The sequence below is a fragment of the Diadema setosum genome, chromosome 11 (genome assembly GCF_964275005.1).
Source record: "Diadema setosum chromosome 11, eeDiaSeto1, whole genome shotgun sequence".
NCBI classification, from domain to species: Eukaryota; Metazoa; Echinodermata; class Echinoidea; order Diadematoida; family Diadematidae; genus Diadema; species Diadema setosum.
The window spans coordinates 25,973,547-25,987,980 of record NC_092695.1 but is presented as its reverse complement, the minus strand read 5'-3'; the positions used below and the strand labels follow the sequence as shown (position 1 = coordinate 25,987,980).

The 14,434-nt window shown below is 37.1% G+C and overlaps 1 pseudogene; it reads right to left on the bottom strand.

Annotated features, from left to right (window-relative positions):
* Nucleotides 1–404: 404 nt before the first annotated feature.
* The window catches only part of LOC140235376 (uncharacterized), a 30,886-nt pseudogene continuing 16,856 nt past the window's right edge, over nt 405–14,434 (bottom strand).

Below are 14,434 nucleotides of genomic sequence, written 5' to 3'. Positions count from 1 at the left end.
AAGAGTATGGACATGGTCTTTAAGAAATGGAAAGGGGATTCTATAAGGCACAACTCATCACACCATTCTACCAAAAAGTGTTCAAGAAAAATACTGCTAAAAACACAATTTCCTTGTCATTTTATGATCCAAAACTTTAGTACAATGTAGAAGAAGACTTGCTCTTTCAGAAAATATAAAAAGCCAGTATCGGCTGGGTGGACCCATTTTGCCTATTCTCAGTCCTCACACAAAGTCAGAGGGTGCAACTTTATGTTCATTTTGTGATGCACGGTCGCATTTTTTTTTTTTTGAAGATCTTTACATCTTAAATCCTGGGCCGCCCGCATCTTCCAAGCAGAAGGCATGCCCACAGTGGCAGCATTTTGTATGAAATGGTACACTAGTTCTGAGTAATCCTTCACTCATATGATGAGATCTTGAAATATGGTCTCAACCACTGCGGCTGCTTCTCCTTGCTCTTCTCCCTGAAACCGGCTGTGGGACCTGACCTCCTGGCATCCAGATCTGCGATGGCCCCTGCTCCTACTGCTGCGACAGCCTTCACTACGTGGCTGACGAGAAGAGTACTCTCCGTTGCCATCTTGGTGGTGGTGGTGGTGGTGATGCTGCTGCTGTCGTTGCGAGTGGTAGTGGTGGCGTAATGCGGATTGGTGGTGATGCCTGTTACCACGGTGATGACCATGCTGGTGGTGGATGTGGTGGTGTCTGGGATGGTGGTGATGGCGATGCCGATGTCGATGATGAGCGCCACTGCCCGATGTTGCATGGAGGACAGCAGAGTTGCTGTTGTTGCCAGACACGTTTGGGCGTGATCCATGGGAAAGGAAGACAAAGCTGTGACCTCGAGGGCGCTTGTAGCATCTGCGGGCACTACTGGATTGGCTCACACAGCTCTGGCAAAACACTCGGCTACAATTCTTACACCGAGCATACGCAGATGCTGAAGTTCTGGTTGAGCAGTTAAACACGGAGCACTTCGGTTCTTGACTGGGTATATAAACACACACACACACACAAAAAGAGACAAGTCATATTTCTCTGGCCATATGTTTCTTTGGTGTGTGAACTTTTCAATCATCATTTTGTTCATGATACAGTACATGGATCTAACCAGGGAGCACCTCCCTGATCTAACTTTGACAAACATTTCAGTTTATCACAGATCCATATGTTGATATACTGTACAAGCGAGTTCCATTACAGTGACATCAGGAATGATAAGAATTTACTTTATTCCAACTAACCTTACTATGAGGGACTTGGAATCAACTTTACTTTGCATTGCTGTTTCACAGATAGGAATAAGGGTGCTTTCCATCTGCTTTCAGATTATTTTGTGTTTTGTTTTAAAACTGAAATTTTGGTGGGACTTTTTTGTTGTAAGATCACTAGCAATTTCTCATGGCAAATCATGTTTTCCAGTCATCAATATTGCATCGCATTATTATAACCCTCTTAGAGCATGAACATGTTTATAAAGTGGACACTTATGCATTCCCAGCGTACAGATACAAGGACTGTGATATGATGAGGTATATTAGCCAAATCCAATGACCTTGTGCTAACGAGATTCCCACGGCACCATATATATTTCAAGGCGAACCAGTTATCACTTGCATATATGTGACTGTGCATCACAAAACAAAACAAAAGTTGCGCACACTGATTTTGTGAGAGGACTGAAAATAGGTGAAATTGGTCAACCTAGCAAATCTTGACTTTTTCATATTTTCTGAAAGAGCAACTCTTTTTCTACATTATGCAAAAAGTTTAGATCAGAAAATGACAAGCAAAGTGTGTTTTCAGCAGTTTATCTCGAACACCTTCTTTTCAAATAGTGTGATTAGGTGTGTCTTTAAAGTCCCCTTTCCATTTCTTAAAAACCCTGTACATGCTCTTCACTTTCAACTCTAACAACTTCAGTCAGGATGATGCTACTGCTTTAAAAGTTGGCATTTTAATGATGGACAGAATGTTTTCAGAAAGCATGCTAAATTTCAGCTTAATCTGATAATCTTTTCATTGTTGTTGTTCCGGAGGTTTACATCCTGTTTTTTGTCCCATTCATCGCACAGCTAGCACGGCTTGGTAAAGATTAAGCACTTGAATAGACCCTGTGCTTCAGAGCCTCTTTTCTCAGTTCACACTTTTCCTGAGTGTGTGCTTTCTTTCCACTATTTAGATAAGTTAGAAGAGTCCATTTGATTTGAGTTATACATCACTTTAAAGCCTAAAGTCTCCTCTTTCAGAATAAGCTCTTAACTAAAAATACATGTCTGGCGACTTTTGGTTGATTTTGTGGTGCATGGTCACATATGAACATTCAGGCTTGCATCAAAAAATGAAAAGAAAAAAAAGAGGCAGGAAACAATGACAACTAAAAAAGCAAATTAGAGCTTTTTGAATTTTTCGATAGTTGGTGACACAACACTTTGAATATAGACTTAGCATATACAAATGTGCCTATTCATGGATAGTAATATTTATGACTCAAGAAACTATTTTTGTAAAACTTGCGCATGAGGTCCATCATCTTTTTTAATCTTGAGAGATGCACAAAAGTTGCAAAGCCAGTCATACCTTGCCTGTAAGTGATCATCAGATTGCAAATTTGCATGACCTCTGTTTGCACTTGACCCAAGGTTCTCTGGACTTGACCCAAGGTTCTCTGGACTTGCAGGAATTTGTTCATCTGCACAGAGATACACATGTATAATAGGTATTTCTGTAGATATCAGCACACATAAACTCCACTTCTGACATGACCTACTAATGCCCCAATTACAGAAGCAAGATATGAAATTTTGCTATGATGCTTACATTGCCCACAGCTATTTGTAAGGCTTAATTGAATGGCTGAATAGACTGTTACACACAAATGCTGCAAGTGCTTTATGAAGTTGGAGCTGTAGGCACAATTCACAATGTGTAGAGTATGGCATGTCAGTTTTATCAATTACATGTATCTTATTGCATGCTAAACACTGTCTAGGCGACCCACATCATAGAACGTGCCACTGTGAAAATAAGAATTGCACTGTATCATACATGTATCACACATGTATCATATTTCCACTTTACAGCCAAGCGCGGGAAGTACACGTACACGTTTCTTCCTTTTGGCAATAAACCATCTGTTGGCTATAAAAACTGAAACTCTATCCAATGATACCACCACATTTCAAGCATGTTTTTATTACAAACAGGAAACAGCTACATGTCTGCTTGAGACTAAGGACGTGTAACCCATTGAAGACTACGCGGGAGTATTCTCGGGCTGGGATAAATGGGAAATGTGTGTTACACAAAAATCAGTCAGTCTACATTGGGTTAATGCAGACATAATACCATAATGTATGTGTCGTATGTACGAACTTGCATCTCAGATCCCCATGCACAGTTGGGTGGATTGATTTAGCAGAAGGCCTTAAAAATAGCACTGTGAATCAAGTGGATTGGGGGTTTGGGGTATTTTTGGATGGAGTTATCAATTTGTATCTTAACTGAAGTTTGAAAGTGTAGAAGAGTAGGAGCTCTTCAGAATTCTTTAAATATTTTTATATTTCTTTCCTACCTTAACTTCATTTTCTCATAATTCCACCCATGAGGAATGTAAAAAATGTGCATTAAAGCCCTACAGAAGTTTTAGAGTCTTCCTTTACTTTGATACTTTGAAGAGACCCTCAACTTAGCAGGCCTTTTATTTCTTCAAAAAGTAGTATTGCTACACATTCATTTTTTATCATTAATTTTGCATGTATGGATAGCTCTGTGTGTCATTTGTCATCTTGAAGACTGGGAATCTCTTCTTTCAGAATTTGACCTTCACTGAACAATTTGAATTCATAGCTGCTTTCTTGATGGTTTTATGATGCTGGGTCGCATATCTTACATAGTTTAACGGTCTGTTTTATATGCATGTCTCCAGTTAAAGAAGGAAGTCAGTGTGCCAAAGATGCTGCTTGCTTACAGCATACAATGCAGTTGAAGAGTTGAGTGGAGCAGACTTTGGAAGGGACTTTTTTCATGAGACACAGAATTGAAATAGAAGTGAAACCTGAAACTTGTCTCCTTCACAACTCGTCTCTGACTACATACTTATCAACATAATTTATTTCACATGGATTACAAATTACATCCCCTGTATCTGTTTGCTTTCTTTGACACGGGAGTGCATGGTATCAGTTTACATCTGCTGCATAGATGATGTGCATTCACAAAAGGAAGTTTAGTGACCTTAATCATACATTTTGCTATCAAACAATAAGTGACCGTGCATCACAAAACGAACAAAAAGTCACAGACCTTGATTTTAAATGAGGACTCAAAAAAGGTGAAATGGGTCAACCGAGTCAATCTTGAGTTTTTCATATTTTCTGAAAGAGCTATCCTTCTACATCATTCTTAAGATTGGGATCATGTTTTGAACAGTTTTTCTACAACCAATTTTTTTTTTTTTTTTTTTTTTTGGGGGGGGGGGACAGTAGAATGATCAGCTATGTCTTAGAGGCCCCTTTTCATTTCTTAAAATCCTTTGCATACTCTTCACTTTCAAGTCTAATAACTTTTGAAAGAATATGGCTACTGCTTTGAAAGTTGGCACTAATTATGGGCATAATGTGTTAATAGAGCATGCTCAATTTCAGCTTAATCTGATAATCCCTACATTGTTGTTGCTCCGGTGGTTTACATCCTGTGTTTTGTCCCTTTCATTGCACAGCTAGCACGGCTTGGTAAAGATTAAAGTGCTTTGAATAGACCCTGTACTTCAGAGCCTCTTTTCTCAGTTAACACTTTTCCAGATTGTGTGCTTTCTTTCCAGTATTTAGACAGGTTAGGGGAGTCCATTGGAATTGAGTTATACATCATTTTAAAGCTTAAAGTCTGCTCTTTTAGAATCTACCCTTTACTAAGAACCATGTCTGGTGACTTTTTTTTTTGGTTTTGTGATGCAAGGTCACATATATCAGTGTGTATATTACATGATGTTCAAATTATATACTCAAGATTTGAACATGATACAACTATGGAAATGCACATATTCTGAATGAAGGAAAAGAAATGGAAAACCAGAGGTTAAAAAAAAAAAAAAAAAAGGCTGACATTGGATGAAACACACATCTTTTGAGACTCTATGAGTAAATCATTGGCATTATAATGCAAAACTGTACAATATAGAGAAATCAACCACTAAGCCATCAAGACATTCTTAATTCAAAACAATAATGAAAGCTTCATAAATATTTTACCACCATGATGCGATGTCCTCAGAATCTGACAGAAGCAGTACGACATGGACAAGCAAAACATTGCACTGCACAACAGTGGCAAAAATGAAACAAAAATAAAAATGAACAAAAGCAAGATATTATTCAGAGGGATTAAGGTTCAGGTGTGAGTTTCTTCAATTTGCCTCCCTCTCTTGTCCAACATGTTTATTACAATTACAAATCAGCAGATGCAATCTTAACAAATTTCATTTGTAGAGGGAGACAAATTAAAGAAACTCACACCTGAATAAAAATGAATGTTTAGAATGATGACATAAAACAAATTATCTCACCTGATGACGACGACGAAGACGATGATGATGACTCCTGACCTCCTATCGCTCCCTCCCCTCCATCCTCTGCACCGTGACCCTGGTCCATCTCTGCAACAACCGCCCTTGCAGACACCCTGACAGCAGTGGCTCCCTCCATTTCTCTGCTCTGGTGAGGCTCTGCAAAAGTGGTGTTTGGCGTCAAAGACGACCACCCATCACGATTCGACCACGCCGACCTCAGCGGGAGCTCCAGGTCAACATCGCTAAAGTCGCTGAAATGAGGGCTGTCCACAGTTGAACTAGAGTCACTGCTGATGTCACTAACATTATGGAAGGTATCTGTGAGAGCAAAACAATGTATCAGCAATTTACTCCTTTGTTGCATCCAAAATGGTGATATGACAGGCAATCACCATATGTCAAGGCTCAAGAGAAGCATTATCAGAACAGATTTACCAAATAGGCATGAAATTCACATTCATATGCAATGTAAATGAATATGAAAGTTGCGAGCTCTTCATGGTTTGTAATATAAACAAACATTTTCTTGCTCGATGCAGGACCGTCTGCACACAATATACTGTACAAAATGTAAGCTATTAAATGAGACAATTCTGTTTTCCTTAATGTGTTGTTTTGTAGTGTTAGCAATGTCTCCCTAGTGTTAGAACGAAACAAGCCAACAACACACATATGTGTAAATCAAGAATAATACAGCCTAACAAATATTATCTTTCAATGTGTGTAATTGCTGCAACTTGTTGCATGCAAAAAAAGAAAAATAGTCATCATACCTTCCTCAGTTCGGCTTGATCCTCTTTCTCTGTGGCCACGTCTTTCACTGTGAACGTACAGATTGCTCCTCCCTCGGCCACCGTGGTGGCATGGACATAGAGGGCGCACTCTACACACAGATGGATCGATCTCATCCAGGTCACCAACGTTGTCGAATATGATGACATCGGGCCTCTGGAGACGTTGTCTTGGCCTGTATAATTACCATGCAGAAAATTGTTTCAAGAGTTGATTAGAAAAGAATACATCTTCATTAAAAAAACAAAAACAACAATTGCAATATCCCATGGTTATCTCACGGCCATTTCAATTACAAAGATTTCATCACAAGAAAATAGTAATGAGATTCCACAAGCTTTTTCCATTTCATATCAACTGGGCCTATCTGCTGGAACTTGCCCCTGTGGTCACAGTACACATCGAGAAACTTTTTTTTTCCATACAGCTGTGTATGAACTTGCTGTAGAAATGTTTCAAAGGCAGCAGAAGATTACCTGACGGAGGGGTGGCCGTGCCGTCGTCCCCGACAACCAGATGACAGAGGGGATCCACCTTGGTGCTGGTGTTCAACTGGGTCACTTTCATCACCATCTTCATTTTGCCCTTCAGGATTAGCTGCACGGGGCAAAGTACAGGTTGCATGAAAGATAAGAATGGGATAAAAGATTATGCAAACATCAAGGGCAAAGTACAGGTTGCATGAAAGATAAGAATGGGATAAAAGATTGTGCAAACATCATTGAAATAGAGGTAAATGTAAATGTGGGTGCGCCATGGACAATTCATGCCCTTGGGGTACAGCACAGCATGGGCACTGTGTATAAAAGGGAGGGGGGGGGGGGGGCGAGTGAGCGGGGCAGATCGTTTTGGGGAGAAGCGGGGGACAAGAGTCAGCAGCTAGATCCAAAGAAGGCATGGCTAGGCGCAGTTAACAGAAGTAGCCAAGTGCGGTCCAGGCTATAATCATGAACATCAACTGTTGAAGTAAGTCGGCTTAATCTTTCAAAAGGCTTCCAGTATTTTGTATTTTGAAAGGAAATTGTGAGATCTGCTGTCCTATTTAGAGAGTGAGTTACTGTGCCCTCTTCCGAGGAGTGGTCGTGAGCAAGAGCGAACCTGTTGCAATATTCTTGTTATATATCATCAGCTGAGAACAAGAAGGGCTTTATCACAATTTTGGGAGGCACTGAATTATTGCTTTTAATATCGTGTTGTAGAGCTCAATCTCTTCTACATTACAGTGTAAATTTTAAGATATTTTGATTTTCAGTAATACAACAAAAATCTAAACCACAAGGGCGCTATTTTACCCGATATTACCCACTTTTGATGTAATAAAGTTTCTTATTTCATGAAAACTGACTACTTCATTTTTAATTACGCTCAAATCTAAGAACACGAGAGGGCCCTTCTGGCTATAGCTGATGATATACTGTTATAATAGCAACCTTGAAGAAATACATGCAAACCAATTATTTGCTTAGCCCATTTCATATTTTGCTGATAAGCATACATTAGTACATTTCAAGTACTTTACTCAGTGGAAACCCAACAAGCCTTACCATTAATATAACTTAATTATTGGATAGCTTTGATTTTTATCAAGGGGGGGGGGGGGGGGAGAGAGAAGGGGAAGATATTTGTGTTTTTGACAGCCATGTCAATATTTACTGTCTTGTTAGAATGCACAACGACCAACCAATGGATCTAGAGTGAGGGAATATTCTATGTACTGTACAAGTAACATATTTTGCAAGGTTTTTATCTTGATCTGCAAATTCTTATGTCGAGCTATTCGCAAATTTAACAAAATGAAATTATATATACTCTAAACTTCATGTCATGGCACATGTATGCATACATGTCTCCCTTCATTACGCGTACTCCAAAATTATAAATCTAACCAGTAAAAAAAGTGTTGCAAAAGCTCTATTCACAAAAAAAATTACACTCACTCTAAATATATGGCATATACAATAAATTCTTAGTGGTGTAATCACTATCTGATGCAAATGGGCTGATATATTTCTGAGCCAACTTCAGCAGCTGGAAAACTTAGACCAAATATACAGTCAACAAATGAATGAAATGTATTATTGATTGTGCATTACAGATAGAGAAAAAAAAATATGTAGCTTTCACAAATTACCAAACAAACTGAATTTCTGTACATCTTCAGTCTCTACAATTTTTGCATGAGCAGCTATGGCATCCTGCAGCGTCCTTGGTAGTTCGCACGCGATGCCGCTCTTTGTGCATGGAGAGAAGTCGTAACCAGATAGCTCTGATGTCAGACTTTGAAACTGATGCTGCGAAGTTTCAATTTCATTCAAGGAACCCGGAAGTTAAGATGTGGTGGTATCATATATATGCAGACAGAGCAATATGGAAAAATGGACAGGCAAAATATGATAAGAGAGGGCATGAGAGAAGAGAAATATCGTAACAAAAATTTATAATAATTATCTGCATATTTCACACAAGTACTTGTACTTTAGAACTCCTAAATACTCATCTCCAATAGAAAATGTTCAATTGTTGCAAAATTTAAAACTATTTTTGGTGTTAGTTTTATATAGCTTGATACATGTAGCTATTGCTGTACCTCAAATACTCTTAATAGAAAAAGAATAGTTTTAACATTGGCCATAAAATTGTGTCTGTTTACCAACCTCAAATATTTCAATGTAAGACCAGATCTCCTTCGTAACCTGAAACATTTCATGTTCTTCCTGTTTCATTTAAAGTCAGTTCCACATGAAAGGGAATGAAAAATCAAGTGATAAGATGAGCAACTACCTTCAATGTTCTACCAATTTCATTACATTTATACATAGCAAGTGATCACTGATACAATAATGATCAAAATGATAATCTTGTCAAATTCTTCACATTCCTTGAAATACCTCTTTCAATAATTTAAAGTCAACTCTTTTTTTGCTCAAACATACGTAGACCTACTGTCTGATGATTAGAAACTTTGGGATAATAGCCTGATTGAATATGTCCCCATGGTTAAAAATATATATATATATATTCACATCATTGCAACAAAGTTTACCCATACCTTCATCAAATCCATTTTCTGCACAATTTCATAGTCTGGCCCAGAAATGTGTGCCTGACAGGAACTCTGCAATTGTTCAGCTTGATCCAAAAGCCCTCCAATATGCCTAGCATCCAATGTGAATAAATACAGGAACCACCATTAAAGAGGGTTGAAAGGAAGGAGATCATTGAACAGAAAGCTTTCAAACTCATATTCATAAATGGAAAAAAAAAATCCCTTTTAACCTTTTTTTTTTTTTTTTTTTTGGTGGGGGGGGGGGTGGCATTGTAGGAAACAGGCAATTAAAAGATTTTATCACACAACATTTCCATAATAAGATTCAAACAAAAGTAAAAAACAGAGAAGAATATACCATGACATCAGATAATACACCTATTATGTACAAACGAGGGGGGGGGGGGTCAAATGAAGAAAGCTATGCTGGAAACCACAAAGTCATACTAACACTACTGTGCATTCAAATGGCTACCACTGGAATAAAGTAGAAGTGTATTTATCTTTGTCATGTGATGTTGAATGATTTGGCCACATTGGTTACACATGTCACTCCCCGATCTATTCATAAACAGGAAAATTGTTCACTTTCTCTATTCAAGGCCTAATCAATTTTGTCCTGACATGATATATTCAGGATATTGCGCCATTATATTCAAGACACAGGATATGAAAGACACACATACACACACACACACACACACGCTCGCATAAAAAGGTAGAATATGCCACCATTGTCAATATGCCTGGCAATTAAAGTTCTGCTCACATGACACAAGGGTAAATGTGACAAAAATGTTTATGGCCTTATTCAAACAATGCTGTTCTGCCCTAAGCAAATCTTAGACCATTTCACAATATACTACTCAATTTCACATTCAATTTAACATATGCTACGTCATTAAAGAAAAAACAAACCAAAACAAAACTCGATACAGCTACCTTTGTAGCAAATGAGCATCATCCTAAAATTCACCTGCATTGCTCACGGAGCAGCAAAACTTTGCCTGATGTCAAGGCCTTCAGCTTTCCAATAACCTCCTTCTCTCGGCGACAAAGCTTCCTCCTCAACATCTCAAAGTGATGATGGATTTCCCGAACAATATGCTCCTCCTACAGTGGGAATTTAATGAAAAACTAGTTAGCACAGAAACACATTGTACATAAACCACTTTTTTTTTCTTTATGCCCCATTTTCAAGTTTTATTTCTTCCTGCAGATATATTCTTCCAATCTCCATCTTCCATCTAATATAAATACTGCATGAAATAAAGAGGAATGAAGAAAGGAATCAAGTAATCAAATTGTGATTACTGGTAATAATGTAATTCAATAATCATTCTCTATCATTACAAAAAGATATATACAACAGAGGAGTCAAATGAATGAGAATGATAAACTCAATCCTTTGAAATGATAATAATACGAAAAAAATGTAAAGACACAGCACAAGAACACAGAAATGTGGTCTATGGAACTTCCTGGGTTAAGCAGAGAGTACAGAAACTTTCACTTCACAGATATTTAAAACACATCTTAATATAAACAAACACACTCACATCATTTTGCAGATCCCCCCTTCAAAAAATGACTGGTTTTCCTACCAGAAAATAAGCATCACAGCCTAAGAGGAATACCTATCACAAGAATTATATGAAGTGCAATAATAGACATACTAGAGTATCTAAGAATAAGAAAGATGAATGCACACATCTGCCACAAAGATGGCTCTCAGTACCTTGCATACTAATATCACAGAACATTAGAGGAAATAACCATTTCCCTTCAACATCGCATCACACAGGCATGTGTCTCGTTACTACCAAAGCCTGATAATCAGCTATAATTAATTTCCAACAAGACCTAACAAACGTGCCTATGAGATATCAAAAAAAAATGATATGCCATAATAAGCAATATAAAACTTTAACTATTGACAGCTAAAATGACACTAAATTTACGCAAAGCATTTAAGAAATTCACTTGATATGTTTGTTGTGTAATTGATCCCCCTATTACGCCACCTACCACCTATAAATATCCCTGACCTATAAAATTTAGAATTGTTGATTACCCCATTTCTTATTAGAACCACGTGTTCCAGGTTCCCGAGTAGGTTCCTGTGGCATCAACTGATATATAAAGGAACCTGGTACACTGGGTTCCCAAAATGTAGACAAGAGTTCCTGCATTCAGGGTCTAAATTCATACTTATCATTTTGTATTATGCTTCCCACAAAATGGCTTTGAGAGAAAGATCAGAATTTTTTGTATCAAAATCAGTTCCTTTTTGTATAAAAAGTGTGTGTATCCTGGTATTATTTGCCTTTTTTCCAATGTAGTCTGCACTTATTTTGCTATAAAACTCGTATGAAGATGTACAAAGCAATCACGGCTGAGCTCAGATTATCTCACGTGCTGACCCCATTCAGATGCCTCTTTAGTCCAAGAAAAAGAAAATGTGAGCCCATCAGCGCATGCTCAGTTCATACGTCATCCGCACTTTTTATACCTCACGCCCGACTGATATTCCACATTACTCAAACAATATAACTGTAATTTGATAAACATTGTCTATGGAATCAAATGCTGATACATGTATACTTATGAACAACAAATGAATAAGAATTACATTATCAACTCACTACTATGAAATGATAATGCTAATATTGATAATTTAAAAACAAAACAGAGCACCAAACCAGAGAAAAGATTCTGATATATACATAAAGCACAACATAATGCAGTGTTTGGGTTTTGTTTTTTTTTTCTTAAAGGTAGGGAATCCCATTTGCATGCCTTAAATGAAGAGTTGTATAAATACAGTGGTATGTTGAAGAGAGTATCATTTCAGAAACTCCCATAAAGTATTGAAAGTGGAAGGTAACATTTAGTACATTTTTATTGACCATTTGATTTTGAATTGAATTTTTTCGGGGCTCACCGTAAATTCCAGTACATTACTAGGCTACCTTTTCAGACCCATGCACTGCATGTGTGTCCATCATGTATATTTTGTGAAGAAAGTTCATCAAAACTTACAAACATTTCTATATACATTCTTGCCACACACTCTATATGTTATTACATCAGCTCTTATACACGTACTTTAGATTTGTGTTTATAGATTAAAAAATACAGAAGACTGCAACAAAAAGGCTTAAGTGTAGTGGCTGACACACAGAACTACACGTTGTACTGAGTAGTTGAGTTTTGTGCATTATTCAAATTGTAGATAACTGTTGACTTCCAAATTTCTCAGCAGTGGCCTAAACAAGTCCCCTGAGGTTCATATTTAATGTTTTGCTGCATTTTGGGAGGTCTGTAAAAGGTATCCCCTACCTTTAACTTTAATTTTGTCATGAAGATGGAAACACTGACTTCCTGTTCATTTGAAGAGTAAAATGAATATGACAGGAAACAAAGTAGAGAGGACCAGGAAGGAAGTGAAGAAATATGTGATAGTGAGATAAGGGACATAGAGTAGGAATCTTCCCTCACTGAACTGTTCTTTATACAGTACTCCACAGCCTACAAACACATGCTTGAAACCAAAGTCTGATAGTCAGCTAGATCAACATTAACTTCCAACAAGACCTAATCAAAGGTGTCTATGAGATATTGGAGCAAATTTTAAAATCCGTGATGAAATAAATTTCATCTGAAATACAAATTACCAGCAGTTTTATTCAAGACATTCAATTTAATTACACTATTTCCATTCAGGAATATGTGAATGTAGACTCATCAACTCCTGGGAAACTTTAACCAATATCACAATACTTCCATCTGCATAATCATCATGCTGCAGCATAAAAAAAGTAATCCTTGATATCATATGAGAAGCATATGACACACTTATTTTTAACCAGCACTAAACTTTCACTTTCATGATCAAAATGAATAATGAGTACCAGCAGCATTTTACAATTAGGTTTCGAGTTACAGGACAGCTCATGCCTCGCATAATATGTTTTGTCTTTGTCATACGCCCCTTTCATATGTGTCTGGTATCTATTGTATGTAATATGAATAGTCCTCTACAGACTTTTTTTTTCTTTCAGTCTTTCTGTTCTTCTCTAAATGGCTACTGGCAGGCTTTCAGGTTCATTTGTATACTGTATTCATCTCTTGCTCTGTTGATTCTTGCACATTTTTGTATATTACATTTGGGTGATTAAAATAATGGGACATATGTGTGACGTAAGATAATAAAACATCAAGTAGATCACATGATGCTCATCAAATTTTGAAAATTAAACAGTTGCTTAAAGTGCAGGTCCAATCATGTTAAAGTTGACCCAAAGTTTATCAAATCAAATCAAATAAGAAAACAGTGGTGCAAGTTTCATCAAAATTGGACACACAAAAAAATGACATCAGCATTTAACATTCACATGATTTCACCTCCTAGTTGACGCTTGTTATGTGCACTATTTATGCTAATATGTTGAGGTGATGCTGACATTCCCCATATAACTCTCTCTTTGGTTTGCCCAAGAATATAATAAATATCATGTTTGGGTTGACAACAGTTGATAACTTGAAGCAACTACACTCTTTCATAACTGCAAGGATATTGCAAAACAATAAACTTTTAATGAACAGTATAAGTTTATTAAGTTCAATATTTCAAATGCCATTTTTATATGAATCTTCAACCATTCTTTCTCATTTTTTTTTGAACATGGCCAACTAGAACAAGTCAGTGTTGAACTGCATCTAAATGTGACTTCTTGTTGACAAAGTCATGCTTGTTGCAATATTACAAATCCAAGAATCATTAACATTTCCATTGGCATTTTTCTGTTACAGTTTTATTTTTCTTCAAAATTTGGTATAATGAACTGAAATATTGAGAATTATAAATTGTTTAAGTGGATAGTATGATGATGAATATCTAAGAGAAATAAGTACATGTAAGAATTGAAACAAATACAAATTATGAAGGCACACTATTCCCCATTATGAGAGTGGGTCAAACCAAACCAGTTTTTTTTTTTCTGTTTTCTTTCATGCTGACCTAC